Here is a 16,920-nt window from a genome sequence, read left to right on the forward strand (position 1 = left end):
AAGGCGGAGCGGGAGGCAAAATGCCTACAGCACCCGGTATTCCCAGGCGGTCTCCCATCCAAGTACTAACCAGGCCCGACCCTGCTTAGCTTCCGAGATCAGACGAGATCGGGCGCGTTCAGGGTGGTATGGCCGTAGACGGGGGCGGGGACCGCGGGCTGCCTCTTGAGGCCCAGTTGCGCTGGCGCTGGCGCCTTAGGGCCAGCCAGCCCGGCGGTCAGCCCGCCCCGGCGGGACCCCGCCGCCCGCCCAGGCAGGGGGAACGGACGTCTCGGGTATCGGGCGGTGGCGGAGGGTTTGGCCACCACCTCCCAGCCGAGGGCCGGCGTGACCCAGCAAACCCTTCGGCGCTTGGCGCCCCGCCCAAGATCCCGCACGTCGCTCACAGGGACGTGGCCCCGGGGGCTTCGGGGCCCGGGGCCCGCGGTCCCTGGGGCATCGCCCCTGCCCGCCCACGCGGCGCTAGGCGCAGCCCGGCCGCAGCCCGGGCCGGCCCTGCTGCCCGACAGCAGCTGGCCCGAAGCCACTGGGAGCCACCATTGCGTCGCCACGGCCCCTCAGCCCCGGCAAGGCCACCCTTGCCCGCACACCACCCGCCGAGCTCAGGAGCCCGCCCCTGGTGGCCGGCAGGCCCGGGGAAGCGGCCCCGGCCCTCGATCCCGCTCCCGCACCCGGCCGCGGCGACACGGCGGAGGCGGGGCTTCTGCTGGAGGGAGCTGTGGCGGGACACACCGGCGCACAGGTGGCGGCAGCGGGGCTGGGCGCCAGTGGGGGCGGCCAGGTGCAGGTCGAGGGGCTCGCTGGCCGAAAGGACGGCAACCGGGCCCGCGGCGGATTCTGGGTCCGGGCCAGCCACCCCGGGAGCGTCCGGGGTGCGGCTGCCTTCCGGGGCCGCCTTCTGGCCGCCCGGCCGGCCGGGCCGGCGGGGAGCGGCCCCTCCGGCGCACGCGCGCCGTGGTGGGAGGGGCCTGAGGAGGTGGGGCCTGCAGCGGGGCCCGGCGGGGGCGGAGCCGGCGGCCACCGCCCGCGGGCGAGTAAAGGAGAAGGCGGAGCGGGAGGCAAAAAGCCTACAGCACCCGGTATTCCCAGGCGGTCTCCCATCCAAGTACTAACCAGGCCCGACCCTGCTTAGCTTCCGAGATCAGACGAGATCGGGCGCGTTCAGGGTGGTATGGCCGTAGACGGGGGCGGGGACCGCGGGCTGCCTCTTGAGGCCCAGTTGCGCTGGCGCTGGCGCCTTAGGGCCAGCCAGCCCGGCGGTCAGCCCGCCCCGGCGGGACCCCGCCGCCCGCCCAGGCAGGGGGAACGGACGTCTCGGGTATCGGGCGGTGGCGGAGGGTTTGGCCACCACCTCCCAGCCGAGGGCCGGCGTGACCCAGCAAACCCTTCGGCGCTTGGCGCCCCGCCCAAGATCCCGCACGTCGCTCACAGGGACGTGGCCCCGGAGGCTTCGGGGCCCGGGGCCCGCGGTCCCTGGGGCATCGCCCCTGCCCGCCCACGCGGCGCTAGGCGCAGCCCGGCCGCAGCCCGGGCCGGCCCTGCTGCCCGACAGCAGCTGGCCCGAAGCCACTGGGAGCCACCATTGCGTCGCCACGGCCCCTCAGCCCCGGCAAGGCCACCCTTGCCCGCACACCACCCGCCGAGCTCAGGAGCCCGCCCCTGGTGGCCGGCAGGCCCGGGGAAGCGGCCCCGGCCCTCGATCCCGCTCCCGCACCCGGCCGCGGCGACACGGCGGAGGCGGGGCTTCTGCCGGAGGGAGCTGTGGCGGGACACACCGGCGCACAGGTGGCGGCAGCGGGGCTGGGCGCCAGTGGGGGCGGCCAGGTGCAGGTCGAGGGGCTCGCTGGCCGAAAGGACGGCAACCGGGCCCGCGGCGGATTCTGGGTCCGGGCCAGCCACCCCGGGAGCGTCCGGGGTGCGGCTGCCTTCCGGGGCCGCCTTCTGGCCGCCCGGCCGGCCGGGCCGGCGGGGAGCGGCCCCTCCGGCGCACGCGCGCCGTGGTGGGAGGGGCCTGAGGAGGTGGGGCCTGCAGCGGGGCCCGGCGGGGGCGGAGCCGGCGGCCACCGCCCGCGGGCGAGTAAAGGAGAAGGCGGAGCGGGAGGCAAAAAGCCTACAGCACCCGGTATTCCCAGGCGGTCTCCCATCCAAGTACTAACCAGGCCCGACCCTGCTTAGCTTCCGAGATCAGACGAGATCGGGCGCGTTCAGGGTGGTATGGCCGTAGACGGGGACGGGGACCGCGGGCTGCCTCTTGAGGCCCAGTTGCGCTGGCGCTGGCGCCTTAGGGCCAGCCAGCCCGGCGGTCAGCCCGCCCAGGCAGGGGGAACGGACGTCTCGGGTATCGGGCGGTGGCGGAGGGTTTGGCCACCACCTCCCAGCCGAGGGCCGGCGTGACCCAGCAAACCCTTCGGCGCTTGGCGCCCCGCCCAAGATCCCGCACGTCGCTCACAGGGACGTGGCCCCGGAGGCTTCGTGGCCCGGGGCCCGCGGTCCCTGGGGCATCGCCCCTGCCCGCCCACGCGGCGCTAGGCGCAGCCCGGCCGCAGCCCGGGCCGGCCCTGCTGCCCGACAGCAGCTGGCCCGAAGCCACTGGGAGCCACCATTGCGTCGCCACGGCCCCTCAGCCCCGGCAAGGCCACCCTTGCCCGCACACCACCCGCCGAGCTCAGGAGCCCGCCCCTGGTGGCCGGCAGGCCCGGGGAAGCGGCCCCGGCCCTCGATCCCGCTCCCGCACCCGGCCGTGGCGACACGGCGGAGGCGGGGCTTCGGCCGGAGGGAGCTGTGGCGGGACACACCGGCGCACAGGTGGCGGCAGTGGGGCTGGGCGCCAGTGGGGGCGGCCAGGTGCAGGTCGAGGGGCTCGCTGGCCGAAAGGACGGCAACCGGGCCCGCGGCGGATTCTGGGTCCGGGCCAGCCACCCCGGGAGCGTCCGGGGTGCGGCTGCCTTCCGGGGCCGCCTTCTGGCCGCCCGGCCGGCCGGGCCGGCGGGGAGCGGCCCCTCCGGCGCACGCGCGCCGTGGTGGGAGGGGCCTGAGGAGGTGGGGCCTGCAGCGGGGCCCGGCGGGGGCGGAGCCGGCGGCCACCGCCCGCGGGCGAGTAAAGGAGAAGGCGGAGCGGGAGGCAAAAAGCCTACAGCACCCGGTATTCCCAGGCGGTCTCCCATCCAAGTACTAACCAGGCCCGACCCTGCTTAGCTTCCGAGATCAGACGAGATCGGGCGCGTTCAGGGTGGTATGGCCGTAGACGGGGGCGGGGACCGCGGGCTGCCTCTTGAGGCCCAGTTGCGCTGGCGCTGGCGCCTTAGGGCCAGCCAGCCCGGCGGTCAGCCCGCCCAGGCAGGGGGAACGGACGTCTCGGGTATCGGGCGGTGGCGGAGGGTTTGGCCACCACCTCCCAGCCGAGGGCCGGCGTGACCCAGCAAACCCTTCGGCGCTTGGCGCCCCGCCCAAGATCCCGCACGTCGCTCACAGGGACGTGGCCCCGGAGGCTTCGGGGCCCGGGGCCCGCGGTCCCTGGGGCATCGCCCCTGCCCGCCCACGCGGCGCTAGGCGCAGCCCGGCCGCAGCCCGGGCCGGCCCTGCTGCCCGACTGCAGCTGGCCCGAAGCCACTGGGAGCCACCATTGCGTCGCCACGGCCCCTCAGCCCCGGCAAGGCCACCCTTGCCCGCACACCACCCGCCGAGCTCAGGAGCCCGCCCCTGGTGGCCGGCAGGCCCGGGGAAGCGGCCCCGGCCCTCGATCCCGCTCCCGCACCCGGCCGCGGCGACACGGCGGAGGCGGGGCTTCTGCCGGAGGGAGCTGTGGCGGGACACACCGGCGCACAGGTGGCGGCAGCGGGGCTGGGCGCCAGTGGGGGCGGCCAGGTGCAGGTCGAGGGGCTCGCTGGCCGAAAGGACGGCAACCGGGCCCGCGGCGGATTCTGGGTCCGGGCCAGCCACCCCGGGAGCGTCCGGGGTGCGGCTGCCTTCCGGGGCCGCCTTCTGGCCGCCCGGCCGGCCGGGCCGGCGGGGAGCGGCCCCTCCGGCGCACGCGCGCCGTGGTGGGAGGGGCCTGAGGAGGTGGGGCCTGCAGCGGGGCCCGGCGGGGGCGGAGCCGGCGGCCACCGCCCGCGGGCGAGTAAAGGAGAAGGCGGAGCGGGAGGCAAAAAGCCTACAGCACCCGGTATTCCCAGGCGGTCTCCCATCCAAGTACTAACCAGGCCCGACCCTGCTTAGCTTCCGAGATCAGACGAGATCGGGCGCGTTCAGGGTGGTATGGCCGTAGACGGGGGCGGGGACCGCGGGCTGCCTCTTGAGGCCCAGTTGCGCTGGCGCTGGCGCCTTAGGGCCAGCCAGCCCGGCGGTCAGCCCGCCCAGGCAGGGGGAACGGACGTCTCGGGTATCGGGCGGTGGCGGAGGGTTTGGCCACCACCTCCCAGCCGAGGGCCGGCGTGACCCAGCAAACCCTTCGGCGCTTGGCGCCCCGCCCAAGATCCCGCACGTCGCTCACAGGGACGTGGCCCCGGGGGCTTCGGGGCCCGGGGCCCGCGGTCCCTGGGGCATCGCCCCTGCCCGCCCACGCGGCGCTAGGCACAGCCCGGCCGCAGCCCGGGCCGGCCCTGCTGCCCGACAGCAGCTGGCCCGAAGCCACTGGGAGCCACCATTGCGTCGCCACGGCCCCTCAGCCCCGGCAAGGCCACCCTTGCCCGCACACCACCCGCCGAGCTCAGGAGCCCGCCCCTGGTGGCCGGCAGGCCCGGGGAAGCGGCCCCGGCCCTCGATCCCGCTCCCGCACCCGGCCGCGGCGACACGGCGGAGGCGGGGCTTCTGCCGGAGGGAGCTGTGGCGGGACACACCGGCGCACAGGTGGCGGCAGCGGGGCTGGGCGCCAGTGGGGGCGGCCAGGTGCAGGTCGAGGGGCTCGCTGGCCGAAAGGACGGCAACCGGGCCCGCGGCGGATTCTGGGTCCGGGCCAGCCACCCCGGGAGCGTCCGGGGTGCGGCTGCCTTCCGGGGCCGCCTTCTGGCCGCCCGGCCGGCCGGGCCGGCGGGGAGCGGCCCCTCCGGCGCACGCGCGCCGTGGTGGGAGGGGCCTGAGGAGGTGGGGCCTGCAGCGGGGCCCGGCGGGGGCGGAGCCGGCGGCCACCGCCCGCGGGCGAGTAAAGGAGAAGGCGGAGCGGGAGGCAAAAAGCCTACAGCACCCGGTATTCCCAGGCGGTCTCCCATCCAAGTACTAACCAGGCCCGACCCTGCTTAGCTTCCGAGATCAGACGAGATCGGGCGCGTTCAGGGTGGTATGGCCGTAGACGGGGGCGGGGACCGCGGGCTGCCTCTTGAGGCCCAGTTGCGCTGGCGCTGGCGCCTTAGGGCCAGCCAGCCCGGCGGTCAGCCCGCCCCGGCGGGACCCCGCCGCCCGCCCAGGCAGGGGGAACGGACGTCTCGGGTATCGGGCGGTGGCGGAGGGTTTGGCCACCACCTCCCAGCCGAGGGCCGGCGTGACCCAGCAAACCCTTCGGCGCTTGGCGCCCCGCCCAAGATCCCGCACGTCGCTCACAGGGACGTGGCCCCGGGGGCTTCGGGGCCCGGGGCCCGCGGTCCCTGGGGCATCGCCCCTGCCCGCCCACGCGGCGCTAGGCGCAGCCCGGCCGCAGCCCGGGCCGGCCCTGCTGCCCGACAGCAGCTGGCCCGAAGCCACTGGGAGCCACCATTGCGTCGCCACGGCCCCTCAGCCCCGGCAAGGCCACCCTTGCCCGCACACCACCCGCCGAGCTCAGGAGCCCGCCCCTGGTGGCCGGCAGGCCCGGGGAAGCGGCCCCGGCCCTCGATCCCGCTCCCGCACCCGGCCGCGGCGACACGGCGGAGGCGGGGCTTCTGCCGGAGGGAGCTGTGGCGGGACACACCGGCGCACAGGTGGCGGCAGCGGGGCTGGGCGCCAGTGGGGGCGGCCAGGTGCAGGTCGAGGGGCTCGCTGGCCGAAAGGACGGCAACCGGGCCCGCGGCGGATTCTGGGTCCGGGCCAGCCACCCCGGGAGCGTCCGGGGTGCGGCTGCCTTCCGGGGCCGCCTTCTGGCCGCCCGGCCGGCCGGGCCGGCGGGGAGCGGCCCCTCCGGCGCACGCGCGCCGTGGTGGGAGGGGCCTGAGGAGGTGGGGCCTGCAGCGGGGCCCGGCGGGGGCGGAGCCGGCGGCCACCGCCCGCGGGCGAGTAAAGGAGAAGGCGGAGCGGGAGGCAAAATGCCTACAGCACCCGGTATTCCCAGGCGGTCTCCCATCCAAGTACTAACCAGGCCCGACCCTGCTTAGCTTCCGAGATCAGACGAGATCGGGCGCGTTCAGGGTGGTATGGCCGTAGACGGGGGCGGGGACCGCGGGCTGCCTCTTGAGGCCCAGTTGCGCTGGCGCTGGCGCCTTAGGGCCAGCCAGCCCGGCGGTCAGCCCGCCCCGGCGGGACCCCGCCGCCCGCCCAGGCAGGGGGAACGGACGTCTCGGGTATCGGGCGGTGGCGGAGGGTTTGGCCACCACCTCCCAGCCGAGGGCCGGCGTGACCCAGCAAACCCTTCGGCGCTTGGCGCCCCGCCCAAGATCCCGCACGTCGCTCACAGGGACGTGGCCCCGGGGGCTTCGGGGCCCGGGGCCCGCGGTCCCTGGGGCATCGCCCCTGCCCGCCCACGCGGCGCTAGGCGCAGCCCGGCCGCAGCCCGGGCCGGCCCTGCTGCCCGACAGCAGCTGGCCCGAAGCCACTGGGAGCCACCATTGCGTCGCCACGGCCCCTCAGCCCCGGCAAGGCCACCCTTGCCCGCACACCACCCGCCGAGCTCAGGAGCCCGCCCCTGGTGGCCGGCAGGCCCGGGGAAGCGGCCCCGGCCCTCGATCCCGCTCCCGCACCCGGCCGCGGCGACACGGCGGAGGCGGGGCTTCTGCTGGAGGGAGCTGTGGCGGGACACACCGGCGCACAGGTGGCGGCAGCGGGGCTGGGCGCCAGTGGGGGCGGCCAGGTGCAGGTCGAGGGGCTCGCTGGCCGAAAGGACGGCAACCGGGCCCGCGGCGGATTCTGGGTCCGGGCCAGCCACCCCGGGAGCGTCCGGGGTGCGGCTGCCTTCCGGGGCCGCCTTCTGGCCGCCCGGCCGGCCGGGCCGGCGGGGAGCGGCCCCTCCGGCGCACGCGCGCCGTGGTGGGAGGGGCCTGAGGAGGTGGGGCCTGCAGCGGGGCCCGGCGGGGGCGGAGCCGGCGGCCACCGCCCGCGGGCGAGTAAAGGAGAAGGCGGAGCGGGAGGCAAAAAGCCTACAGCACCCGGTATTCCCAGGCGGTCTCCCATCCAAGTACTAACCAGGCCCGACCCTGCTTAGCTTCCGAGATCAGACGAGATCGGGCGCGTTCAGGGTGGTATGGCCGTAGACGGGGGCGGGGACCGCGGGCTGCCTCTTGAGGCCCAGTTGCGCTGGCGCTGGCGCCTTAGGGCCAGCCAGCCCGGCGGTCAGCCCGCCCCGGCGGGACCCCGCCGCCCGCCCAGGCAGGGGGAACGGACGTCTCGGGTATCGGGCGGTGGCGGAGGGTTTGGCCACCACCTCCCAGCCGAGGGCCGGCGTGACCCAGCAAACCCTTCGGCGCTTGGCGCCCCGCCCAAGATCCCGCACGTCGCTCACAGGGACGTGGCCCCGGAGGCTTCGGGGCCCGGGGCCCGCGGTCCCTGGGGCATCGCCCCTGCCCGCCCACGCGGCGCTAGGCGCAGCCCGGCCGCAGCCCGGGCCGGCCCTGCTGCCCGACAGCAGCTGGCCCGAAGCCACTGGGAGCCACCATTGCGTCGCCACGGCCCCTCAGCCCCGGCAAGGCCACCCTTGCCCGCACACCACCCGCCGAGCTCAGGAGCCCGCCCCTGGTGGCCGGCAGGCCCGGGGAAGCGGCCCCGGCCCTCGATCCCGCTCCCGCACCCGGCCGCGGCGACACGGCGGAGGCGGGGCTTCTGCCGGAGGGAGCTGTGGCGGGACACACCGGCGCACAGGTGGCGGCAGCGGGGCTGGGCGCCAGTGGGGGCGGCCAGGTGCAGGTCGAGGGGCTCGCTGGCCGAAAGGACGGCAACCGGGCCCGCGGCGGATTCTGGGTCCGGGCCAGCCACCCCGGGAGCGTCCGGGGTGCGGCTGCCTTCCGGGGCCGCCTTCTGGCCGCCCGGCCGGCCGGGCCGGCGGGGAGCGGCCCCTCCGGCGCACGCGCGCCGTGGTGGGAGGGGCCTGAGGAGGTGGGGCCTGCAGCGGGGCCCGGCGGGGGCGGAGCCGGCGGCCACCGCCCGCGGGCGAGTAAAGGAGAAGGCGGAGCGGGAGGCAAAAAGCCTACAGCACCCGGTATTCCCAGGCGGTCTCCCATCCAAGTACTAACCAGGCCCGACCCTGCTTAGCTTCCGAGATCAGACGAGATCGGGCGCGTTCAGGGTGGTATGGCCGTAGACGGGGACGGGGACCGCGGGCTGCCTCTTGAGGCCCAGTTGCGCTGGCGCTGGCGCCTTAGGGCCAGCCAGCCCGGCGGTCAGCCCGCCCAGGCAGGGGGAACGGACGTCTCGGGTATCGGGCGGTGGCGGAGGGTTTGGCCACCACCTCCCAGCCGAGGGCCGGCGTGACCCAGCAAACCCTTCGGCGCTTGGCGCCCCGCCCAAGATCCCGCACGTCGCTCACAGGGACGTGGCCCCGGAGGCTTCGTGGCCCGGGGCCCGCGGTCCCTGGGGCATCGCCCCTGCCCGCCCACGCGGCGCTAGGCGCAGCCCGGCCGCAGCCCGGGCCGGCCCTGCTGCCCGACAGCAGCTGGCCCGAAGCCACTGGGAGCCACCATTGCGTCGCCACGGCCCCTCAGCCCCGGCAAGGCCACCCTTGCCCGCACACCACCCGCCGAGCTCAGGAGCCCGCCCCTGGTGGCCGGCAGGCCCGGGGAAGCGGCCCCGGCCCTCGATCCCGCTCCCGCACCCGGCCGTGGCGACACGGCGGAGGCGGGGCTTCGGCCGGAGGGAGCTGTGGCGGGACACACCGGCGCACAGGTGGCGGCAGTGGGGCTGGGCGCCAGTGGGGGCGGCCAGGTGCAGGTCGAGGGGCTCGCTGGCCGAAAGGACGGCAACCGGGCCCGCGGCGGATTCTGGGTCCGGGCCAGCCACCCCGGGAGCGTCCGGGGTGCGGCTGCCTTCCGGGGCCGCCTTCTGGCCGCCCGGCCGGCCGGGCCGGCGGGGAGCGGCCCCTCCGGCGCACGCGCGCCGTGGTGGGAGGGGCCTGAGGAGGTGGGGCCTGCAGCGGGGCCCGGCGGGGGCGGAGCCGGCGGCCACCGCCCGCGGGCGAGTAAAGGAGAAGGCGGAGCGGGAGGCAAAAAGCCTACAGCACCCGGTATTCCCAGGCGGTCTCCCATCCAAGTACTAACCAGGCCCGACCCTGCTTAGCTTCCGAGATCAGACGAGATCGGGCGCGTTCAGGGTGGTATGGCCGTAGACGGGGGCGGGGACCGCGGGCTGCCTCTTGAGGCCCAGTTGCGCTGGCGCTGGCGCCTTAGGGCCAGCCAGCCCGGCGGTCAGCCCGCCCAGGCAGGGGGAACGGACGTCTCGGGTATCGGGCGGTGGCGGAGGGTTTGGCCACCACCTCCCAGCCGAGGGCCGGCGTGACCCAGCAAACCCTTCGGCGCTTGGCGCCCCGCCCAAGATCCCGCACGTCGCTCACAGGGACGTGGCCCCGGAGGCTTCGGGGCCCGGGGCCCGCGGTCCCTGGGGCATCGCCCCTGCCCGCCCACGCGGCGCTAGGCGCAGCCCGGCCGCAGCCCGGGCCGGCCCTGCTGCCCGACTGCAGCTGGCCCGAAGCCACTGGGAGCCACCATTGCGTCGCCACGGCCCCTCAGCCCCGGCAAGGCCACCCTTGCCCGCACACCACCCGCCGAGCTCAGGAGCCCGCCCCTGGTGGCCGGCAGGCCCGGGGAAGCGGCCCCGGCCCTCGATCCCGCTCCCGCACCCGGCCGCGGCGACACGGCGGAGGCGGGGCTTCTGCCGGAGGGAGCTGTGGCGGGACACACCGGCGCACAGGTGGCGGCAGCGGGGCTGGGCGCCAGTGGGGGCGGCCAGGTGCAGGTCGAGGGGCTCGCTGGCCGAAAGGACGGCAACCGGGCCCGCGGCGGATTCTGGGTCCGGGCCAGCCACCCCGGGAGCGTCCGGGGTGCGGCTGCCTTCCGGGGCCGCCTTCTGGCCGCCCGGCCGGCCGGGCCGGCGGGGAGCGGCCCCTCCGGCGCACGCGCGCCGTGGTGGGAGGGGCCTGAGGAGGTGGGGCCTGCAGCGGGGCCCGGCGGGGGCGGAGCCGGCGGCCACCGCCCGCGGGCGAGTAAAGGAGAAGGCGGAGCGGGAGGCAAAAAGCCTACAGCACCCGGTATTCCCAGGCGGTCTCCCATCCAAGTACTAACCAGGCCCGACCCTGCTTAGCTTCCGAGATCAGACGAGATCGGGCGCGTTCAGGGTGGTATGGCCGTAGACGGGGGCGGGGACCGCGGGCTGCCTCTTGAGGCCCAGTTGCGCTGGCGCTGGCGCCTTAGGGCCAGCCAGCCCGGCGGTCAGCCCGCCCAGGCAGGGGGAACGGACGTCTCGGGTATCGGGCGGTGGCGGAGGGTTTGGCCACCACCTCCCAGCCGAGGGCCGGCGTGACCCAGCAAACCCTTCGGCGCTTGGCGCCCCGCCCAAGATCCCGCACGTCGCTCACAGGGACGTGGCCCCGGGGGCTTCGGGGCCCGGGGCCCGCGGTCCCTGGGGCATCGCCCCTGCCCGCCCACGCGGCGCTAGGCGCAGCCCGGCCGCAGCCCGGGCCGGCCCTGCTGCCCGACAGCAGCTGGCCCGAAGCCACTGGGAGCCACCATTGCGTCGCCACGGCCCCTCAGCCCCGGCAAGGCCACCCTTGCCCGCACACCACCCGCCGAGCTCAGGAGCCCGCCCCTGGTGGCCGGCAGGCCCGGGGAAGCGGCCCCGGCCCTCGATCCCGCTCCCGCACCCGGCCGCGGCGACACGGCGGAGGCGGGGCTTCTGCCGGAGGGAGCTGTGGCGGGACACACCGGCGCACAGGTGGCGGCAGCGGGGCTGGGCGCCAGTGGGGGCGGCCAGGTGCAGGTCGAGGGGCTCGCTGGCCGAAAGGACGGCAACCGGGCCCGCGGCGGATTCTGGGTCCGGGCCAGCCACCCCGGGAGCGTCCGGGGTGCGGCTGCCTTCCGGGGCCGCCTTCTGGCCGCCCGGCCGGCCGGGCCGGCGGGGAGCGGCCCCTCCGGCGCACGCGCGCCGTGGTGGGAGGGGCCTGAGGAGGTGGGGCCTGCAGCGGGGCCCGGCGGGGGCGGAGCCGGCGGCCACCGCCCGCGGGCGAGTAAAGGAGAAGGCGGAGCGGGAGGCAAAAAGCCTACAGCACCCGGTATTCCCAGGCGGTCTCCCATCCAAGTACTAACCAGGCCCGACCCTGCTTAGCTTCCGAGATCAGACGAGATCGGGCGCGTTCAGGGTGGTATGGCCGTAGACGGGGGCGGGGACCGCGGGCTGCCTCTTGAGGCCCAGTTGCGCTGGCGCTGGCGCCTTAGGGCCAGCCAGCCCGGCGGTCAGCCCGCCCAGGCAGGGGGAACGGACGTCTCGGGTATCGGGCGGTGGCGGAGGGTTTGGCCACCACCTCCCAGCCGAGGGCCGGCGTGACCCAGCAAACCCTTCGGCGCTTGGCGCCCCGCCCAAGATCCCGCACGTCGCTCACAGGGACGTGGCCCCGGAGGCTTCGGGGCCCGGGGCCCGCGGTCCCTGGGGCATCGCCCCTGCCCGCCCACGCGGCGCTAGGCGCAGCCCGGCCGCAGCCCGGGCCGGCCCTGCTGCCCGACTGCAGCTGGCCCGAAGCCACTGGGAGCCACCATTGCGTCGCCACGGCCCCTCAGCCCCGGCAAGGCCACCCTTGCCCGCACACCACCCGCCGAGCTCAGGAGCCCGCCCCTGGTGGCCGGCAGGCCCGGGGAAGCGGCCCCGGCCCTCGATCCCGCTCCCGCACCCGGCCGCGGCGACACGGCGGAGGCGGGGCTTCTGCCGGAGGGAGCTGTGGCGGGACACACCGGCGCACAGGTGGCGGCAGCGGGGCTGGGCGCCAGTGGGGGCGGCCAGGTGCAGGTCGAGGGGCTCGCTGGCCGAAAGGACGGCAACCGGGCCCGCGGCGGATTCTGGGTCCGGGCCAGCCACCCCGGGAGCGTCCGGGGTGCGGCTGCCTTCCGGGGCCGCCTTCTGGCCGCCCGGCCGGCCGGGCCGGCGGGGAGCGGCCCCTCCGGCGCACGCGCGCCGTGGTGGGAGGGGCCTGAGGAGGTGGGGCCTGCAGCGGGGCCCGGCGGGGGCGGAGCCGGCGGCCACCGCCCGCGGGCGAGTAAAGGAGAAGGCGGAGCGGGAGGCAAAAAGCCTACAGCACCCGGTATTCCCAGGCGGTCTCCCATCCAAGTACTAACCAGGCCCGACCCTGCTTAGCTTCCGAGATCAGACGAGATCGGGCGCGTTCAGGGTGGTATGGCCGTAGACGGGGGCGGGGACCGCGGGCTGCCTCTTGAGGCCCAGTTGCGCTGGCGCTGGCGCCTTAGGGCCAGCCAGCCCGGCGGTCAGCCCGCCCAGGCAGGGGGAACGGACGTCTCGGGTATCGGGCGGTGGCGGAGGGTTTGGCCACCACCTCCCAGCCGAGGGCCGGCGTGACCCAGCAAACCCTTCGGCGCTTGGCGCCCCGCCCAAGATCCCGCACGTCGCTCACAGGGACGTGGCCCCGGGGGCTTCGGGGCCCGGGGCCCGCGGTCCCTGGGGCATCGCCCCTGCCCGCCCACGCGGCGCTAGGCGCAGCCCGGCCGCAGCCCGGGCCGGCCCTGCTGCCCGACAGCAGCTGGCCCGAAGCCACTGGGAGCCACCATTGCGTCGCCACGGCCCCTCAGCCCCGGCAAGGCCACCCTTGCCCGCACACCACCCGCCGAGCTCAGGAGCCCGCCCCTGGTGGCCGGCAGGCCCGGGGAAGCGGCCCCGGCCCTCGATCCCGCTCCCGCACCCGGCCGCGGCGACACGGCGGAGGCGGGGCTTCTGCCGGAGGGAGCTGTGGCGGGACACACCGGCGCACAGGTGGCGGCAGCGGGGCTGGGCGCCAGTGGGGGCGGCCAGGTGCAGGTCGAGGGGCTCGCTGGCCGAAAGGACGGCAACCGGGCCCGCGGCGGATTCTGGGTCCGGGCCAGCCACCCCGGGAGCGTCCGGGGTGCGGCTGCCTTCCGGGGCCGCCTTCTGGCCGCCCGGCCGGCCGGGCCGGCGGGGAGCGGCCCCTCCGGCGCACGCGCGCCGTGGTGGGAGGGGCCTGAGGAGGTGGGGCCTGCAGCGGGGCCCGGCGGGGGCGGAGCCGGCGGCCACCGCCCGCGGGCGAGTAAAGGAGAAGGCGGAGCGGGAGGCAAAAAGCCTACAGCACCCGGTATTCCCAGGCGGTCTCCCATCCAAGTACTAACCAGGCCCGACCCTGCTTAGCTTCCGAGATCAGACGAGATCGGGCGCGTTCAGGGTGGTATGGCCGTAGACGGGGGCGGGGACCGCGGGCTGCCTCTTGAGGCCCAGTTGCGCTGGCGCTGGCGCCTTAGGGCCAGCCAGCCCGGCGGTCAGCCCGCCCAGGCAGGGGGAACGGACGTCTCGGGTATCGGGCGGTGGCGGAGGGTTTGGCCACCACCTCCCAGCCGAGGGCCGGCGTGACCCAGCAAACCCTTCGGCGCTTGGCGCCCCGCCCAAGATCCCGCACGTCGCTCACAGGGACGTGGCCCCGGGGGCTTCGGGGCCCGGGGCCCGCGGTCCCTGGGGCATCGCCCCTGCCCGCCCACGCGGCGCTAGGCGCAGCCCGGCCGCAGCCCGGGCCGGCCCTGCTGCCCGACAGCAGCTGGCCCGAAGCCACTGGGAGCCACCATTGCGTCGCCACGGCCCCTCAGCCCCGGCAAGGCCACCCTTGCCCGCACACCACCCGCCGAGCTCAGGAGCCCGCCCCTGGTGGCCGGCAGGCCCGGGGAAGCGGCCCCGGCCCTCGATCCCGCTCCCGCACCCGGCCGCGGCGACACGGCGGAGGCGGGGCTTCTGCCGGAGGGAGCTGTGGCGGGACACACCGGCGCACAGGTGGCGGCAGCGGGGCTGGGCGCCAGTGGGGGCGGCCAGGTGCAGGTCGAGGGGCTCGCTGGCCGAAAGGACGGCAACCGGGCCCGCGGCGGATTCTGGGTCCGGGCCAGCCACCCCGGGAGCGTCCGGGGTGCGGCTGCCTTCCGGGGCCGCCTTCTGGCCGCCCGGCCGGCCGGGCCGGCGGGGAGCGGCCCCTCCGGCGCACGCGCGCCGTGGTGGGAGGGGCCTGAGGAGGTGGGGCCTGCAGCGGGGCCCGGCGGGGGCGGAGCCGGCGGCCACCGCCCGCGGGCGAGTAAAGGAGAAGGCGGAGCGGGAGGCAAAAAGCCTACAGCACCCGGTATTCCCAGGCGGTCTCCCATCCAAGTACTAACCAGGCCCGACCCTGCTTAGCTTCCGAGATCAGACGAGATCGGGCGCGTTCAGGGTGGTATGGCCGTAGACGGGGGCGGGGACCGCGGGCTGCCTCTTGAGGCCCAGTTGCGCTGGCGCTGGCGCCTTAGGGCCAGCCAGCCCGGCGGTCAGCCCGCCCAGGCAGGGGGAACGGACGTCTCGGGTATCGGGCGGTGGCGGAGGGTTTGGCCACCACCTCCCAGCCGAGGGCCGGCGTGACCCAGCAAACCCTTCGGCGCTTGGCGCCCCGCCCAAGATCCCGCACGTCGCTCACAGGGACGTGGCCCCGGGGGCTTCGGGGCCCGGGGCCCGCGGTCCCTGGGGCATCGCCCCTGCCCGCCCACGCGGCGCTAGGCGCAGCCCGGCCGCAGCCCGGGCCGGCCCTGCTGCCCGACAGCAGCTGGCCCGAAGCCACTGGGAGCCACCATTGCGTCGCCACGGCCCCTCAGCCCCGGCAAGGCCACCCTTGCCCGCACACCACCCGCCGAGCTCAGGAGCCCGCCCCTGGTGGCCGGCAGGCCCGGGGAAGCGGCCCCGGCCCTCGATCCCGCTCCCGCACCCGGCCGCGGCGACACGGCGGAGGCGGGGCTTCTGCCGGAGGGAGCTGTGGCGGGACACACCGGCGCACAGGTGGCGGCAGCGGGGCTGGGCGCCAGTGGGGGCGGCCAGGTGCAGGTCGAGGGGCTCGCTGGCCGAAAGGACGGCAACCGGGCCCGCGGCGGATTCTGGGTCCGGGCCAGCCACCCCGGGAGCGTCCGGGGTGCGGCTGCCTTCCGGGGCCGCCTTCTGGCCGCCCGGCCGGCCGGGCCGGCGGGGAGCGGCCCCTCCGGCGCACGCGCGCCGTGGTGGGAGGGGCCTGAGGAGGTGGGGCCTGCAGCGGGGCCCGGCGGGGGCGGAGCCGGCGGCCACCGCCCGCGGGCGAGTAAAGGAGAAGGCGGAGCGGGAGGCAAAAAGCCTACAGCACCCGGTATTCCCAGGCGGTCTCCCATCCAAGTACTAACCAGGCCCGACCCTGCTTAGCTTCCGAGATCAGACGAGATCGGGCGCGTTCAGGGTGGTATGGCCGTAGACGGGGGCGGGGACCGCGGGCTGCCTCTTGAGGCCCAGTTGCGCTGGCGCTGGCGCCTTAGGGCCAGCCAGCCCGGCGGTCAGCCCGCCCAGGCAGGGGGAACGGACGTCTCGGGTATCGGGCGGTGGCGGAGGGTTTGGCCACCACCTCCCAGCCGAGGGCCGGCGTGACCCAGCAAACCCTTCGGCGCTTGGCGCCCCGCCCAAGATCCCGCACGTCGCTCACAGGGACGTGGCCCCGGGGGCTTCGTGGCCCGGGGCCCGCGGTCCCTGGGGCATCGCCCCTGCCCGCCCACGCGGCGCTAGGCGCAGCCCGGCCGCAGCCCGGGCCGGCCCTGCTGCCCGACAGCAGCTGGCCCGAAGCCACTGGGAGCCACCATTGCGTCGCCACGGCCCCTCAGCCCCGGCAAGGCCACCCTTGCCCGCACACCACCCGCCGAGCTCAGGAGCCCGCCCCTGGTGGCCGGCAGGCCCGGGGAAGCGGCCCCGGCCCTCGATCCCGCTCCCGCACCCGGCCGCGGCGACACGGCGGAGGCGGGGCTTCTGCCGGAGGGAGCTGTGGCGGGACACACCGGCGCACAGGTGGCGGCAGCGGGGCTGGGCGCCAGTGGGGGCGGCCAGGTGCAGGTCGAGGGGCTCGCTGGCCGAAAGGACGGCAACCGGGCCCGCGGCGGATTCTGGGTCCGGGCCAGCCACCCCGGGAGCGTCCGGGGTGCGGCTGCCTTCCGGGGCCGCCTTCTGGCCGCCCGGCCGGCCGGGCCGGCGGGGAGCGGCCCCTCCGGCGCACGCGCGCCATGGTGGGAGGGGCCTGAGGAGGTGGGGCCTGCAGCGGGGCCCGGCGGGGGCGGAGCCGGCGGCCACCGCCCGCGGGCGAGTAAAGGAGAAGGCGGAGCGGGAGGCAAAAAGCCTACAGCACCCGGTATTCCCAGGCGGTCTCCCATCCAAGTACTAACCAGGCCCGACCCTGCTTAGCTTCCGAGATCAGACGAGATCGGGCGCGTTCAGGGTGGTATGGCCGTAGACGGGGGCGGGGACCGCGGGCTGCCTCTTGAGGCCCAGTTGCGCTGGCGCTGGCGCCTTAGGGCCAGCCAGCCCGGCGGTCAGCCCGCCCAGGCAGGGGGAACGGACGTCTCGGGTATCGGGCGGTGGCGGAGGGTTTGGCCACCACCTCCCAGCCGAGGGCCGGCGTGACCCAGCAAACCCTTCGGCGCTTGGCGCCCCGCCCAAGATCCCGCACGTCGCTCACAGGGACGTGGCCCCGGAGGCTTCGGGGCCCGGGGCCCGCGGTCCCTGGGGCATCGCCCCTGCCCGCCCACGCGGCGCTAGGCGCAGCCCGGCCGCAGCCCGGGCCGGCCCTGCTGCCCGACT

General features: G+C 76.8%; 17 non-coding genes across 17 annotated transcripts; all 17 read right to left on the minus strand.

The window, feature by feature from the left end:
• Positions 1 to 21: 21 nt before the first annotated feature.
• LOC136139428 (5S ribosomal RNA) lies at positions 22 to 140 on the minus strand. Its single transcript, XR_010656965.1, has one exon. It is a non-coding gene; the product is annotated as a 5S ribosomal RNA (ribosomal RNA).
• Positions 141 to 1,064: 924 nt separating this feature from the next.
• LOC136139321 (5S ribosomal RNA) lies at positions 1,065 to 1,183 on the minus strand. The gene has a single exon (XR_010656860.1). It is a non-coding gene; the product is annotated as a 5S ribosomal RNA (ribosomal RNA).
• A 924-nt stretch (positions 1,184 to 2,107) lies between these two features.
• LOC136139322 (5S ribosomal RNA) lies at positions 2,108 to 2,226 on the minus strand. The gene has a single exon (XR_010656861.1). It is a non-coding gene; the product is annotated as a 5S ribosomal RNA (ribosomal RNA).
• A 901-nt stretch (positions 2,227 to 3,127) lies between these two features.
• Positions 3,128 to 3,246, minus strand: LOC136139324 (5S ribosomal RNA). The gene has a single exon (XR_010656862.1). It is a non-coding gene; the product is annotated as a 5S ribosomal RNA (ribosomal RNA).
• A 901-nt stretch (positions 3,247 to 4,147) lies between these two features.
• Positions 4,148 to 4,266, minus strand: LOC136139325 (5S ribosomal RNA). Its single transcript, XR_010656863.1, has one exon. It is a non-coding gene; the product is annotated as a 5S ribosomal RNA (ribosomal RNA).
• Positions 4,267 to 5,167: 901 nt separating this feature from the next.
• On the minus strand, positions 5,168 to 5,286 carry LOC136139326 (5S ribosomal RNA). Its single transcript, XR_010656864.1, has one exon. It is a non-coding gene; the product is annotated as a 5S ribosomal RNA (ribosomal RNA).
• A 924-nt stretch (positions 5,287 to 6,210) lies between these two features.
• LOC136139429 (5S ribosomal RNA) lies at positions 6,211 to 6,329 on the minus strand. The gene has a single exon (XR_010656966.1). It is a non-coding gene; the product is annotated as a 5S ribosomal RNA (ribosomal RNA).
• Positions 6,330 to 7,253: 924 nt separating this feature from the next.
• LOC136139327 (5S ribosomal RNA) lies at positions 7,254 to 7,372 on the minus strand. Its single transcript, XR_010656865.1, has one exon. It is a non-coding gene; the product is annotated as a 5S ribosomal RNA (ribosomal RNA).
• Positions 7,373 to 8,296: 924 nt separating this feature from the next.
• On the minus strand, positions 8,297 to 8,415 carry LOC136139328 (5S ribosomal RNA). Its single transcript, XR_010656866.1, has one exon. It is a non-coding gene; the product is annotated as a 5S ribosomal RNA (ribosomal RNA).
• A 901-nt stretch (positions 8,416 to 9,316) lies between these two features.
• Positions 9,317 to 9,435, minus strand: LOC136139329 (5S ribosomal RNA). The gene has a single exon (XR_010656867.1). It is a non-coding gene; the product is annotated as a 5S ribosomal RNA (ribosomal RNA).
• Positions 9,436 to 10,336: 901 nt separating this feature from the next.
• LOC136139331 (5S ribosomal RNA) lies at positions 10,337 to 10,455 on the minus strand. Its single transcript, XR_010656869.1, has one exon. It is a non-coding gene; the product is annotated as a 5S ribosomal RNA (ribosomal RNA).
• A 901-nt stretch (positions 10,456 to 11,356) lies between these two features.
• On the minus strand, positions 11,357 to 11,475 carry LOC136139332 (5S ribosomal RNA). The gene has a single exon (XR_010656870.1). It is a non-coding gene; the product is annotated as a 5S ribosomal RNA (ribosomal RNA).
• A 901-nt stretch (positions 11,476 to 12,376) lies between these two features.
• LOC136139333 (5S ribosomal RNA) lies at positions 12,377 to 12,495 on the minus strand. The gene has a single exon (XR_010656871.1). It is a non-coding gene; the product is annotated as a 5S ribosomal RNA (ribosomal RNA).
• Positions 12,496 to 13,396: 901 nt separating this feature from the next.
• LOC136139334 (5S ribosomal RNA) lies at positions 13,397 to 13,515 on the minus strand. The gene has a single exon (XR_010656872.1). It is a non-coding gene; the product is annotated as a 5S ribosomal RNA (ribosomal RNA).
• Positions 13,516 to 14,416: 901 nt separating this feature from the next.
• Positions 14,417 to 14,535, minus strand: LOC136139335 (5S ribosomal RNA). Its single transcript, XR_010656873.1, has one exon. It is a non-coding gene; the product is annotated as a 5S ribosomal RNA (ribosomal RNA).
• Positions 14,536 to 15,436: 901 nt separating this feature from the next.
• Positions 15,437 to 15,555, minus strand: LOC136139336 (5S ribosomal RNA). The gene has a single exon (XR_010656874.1). It is a non-coding gene; the product is annotated as a 5S ribosomal RNA (ribosomal RNA).
• Positions 15,556 to 16,456: 901 nt separating this feature from the next.
• On the minus strand, positions 16,457 to 16,575 carry LOC136139337 (5S ribosomal RNA). The gene has a single exon (XR_010656875.1). It is a non-coding gene; the product is annotated as a 5S ribosomal RNA (ribosomal RNA).
• Between the last annotated feature and the right edge of the window lie 345 nt (positions 16,576 to 16,920).

The sequence above is a fragment of the Phocoena phocoena genome, chromosome 19, assembly GCF_963924675.1.
Source record: "Phocoena phocoena chromosome 19, mPhoPho1.1, whole genome shotgun sequence".
Lineage (NCBI taxonomy): Eukaryota > Metazoa > Chordata > Mammalia > Artiodactyla > Phocoenidae > Phocoena > Phocoena phocoena.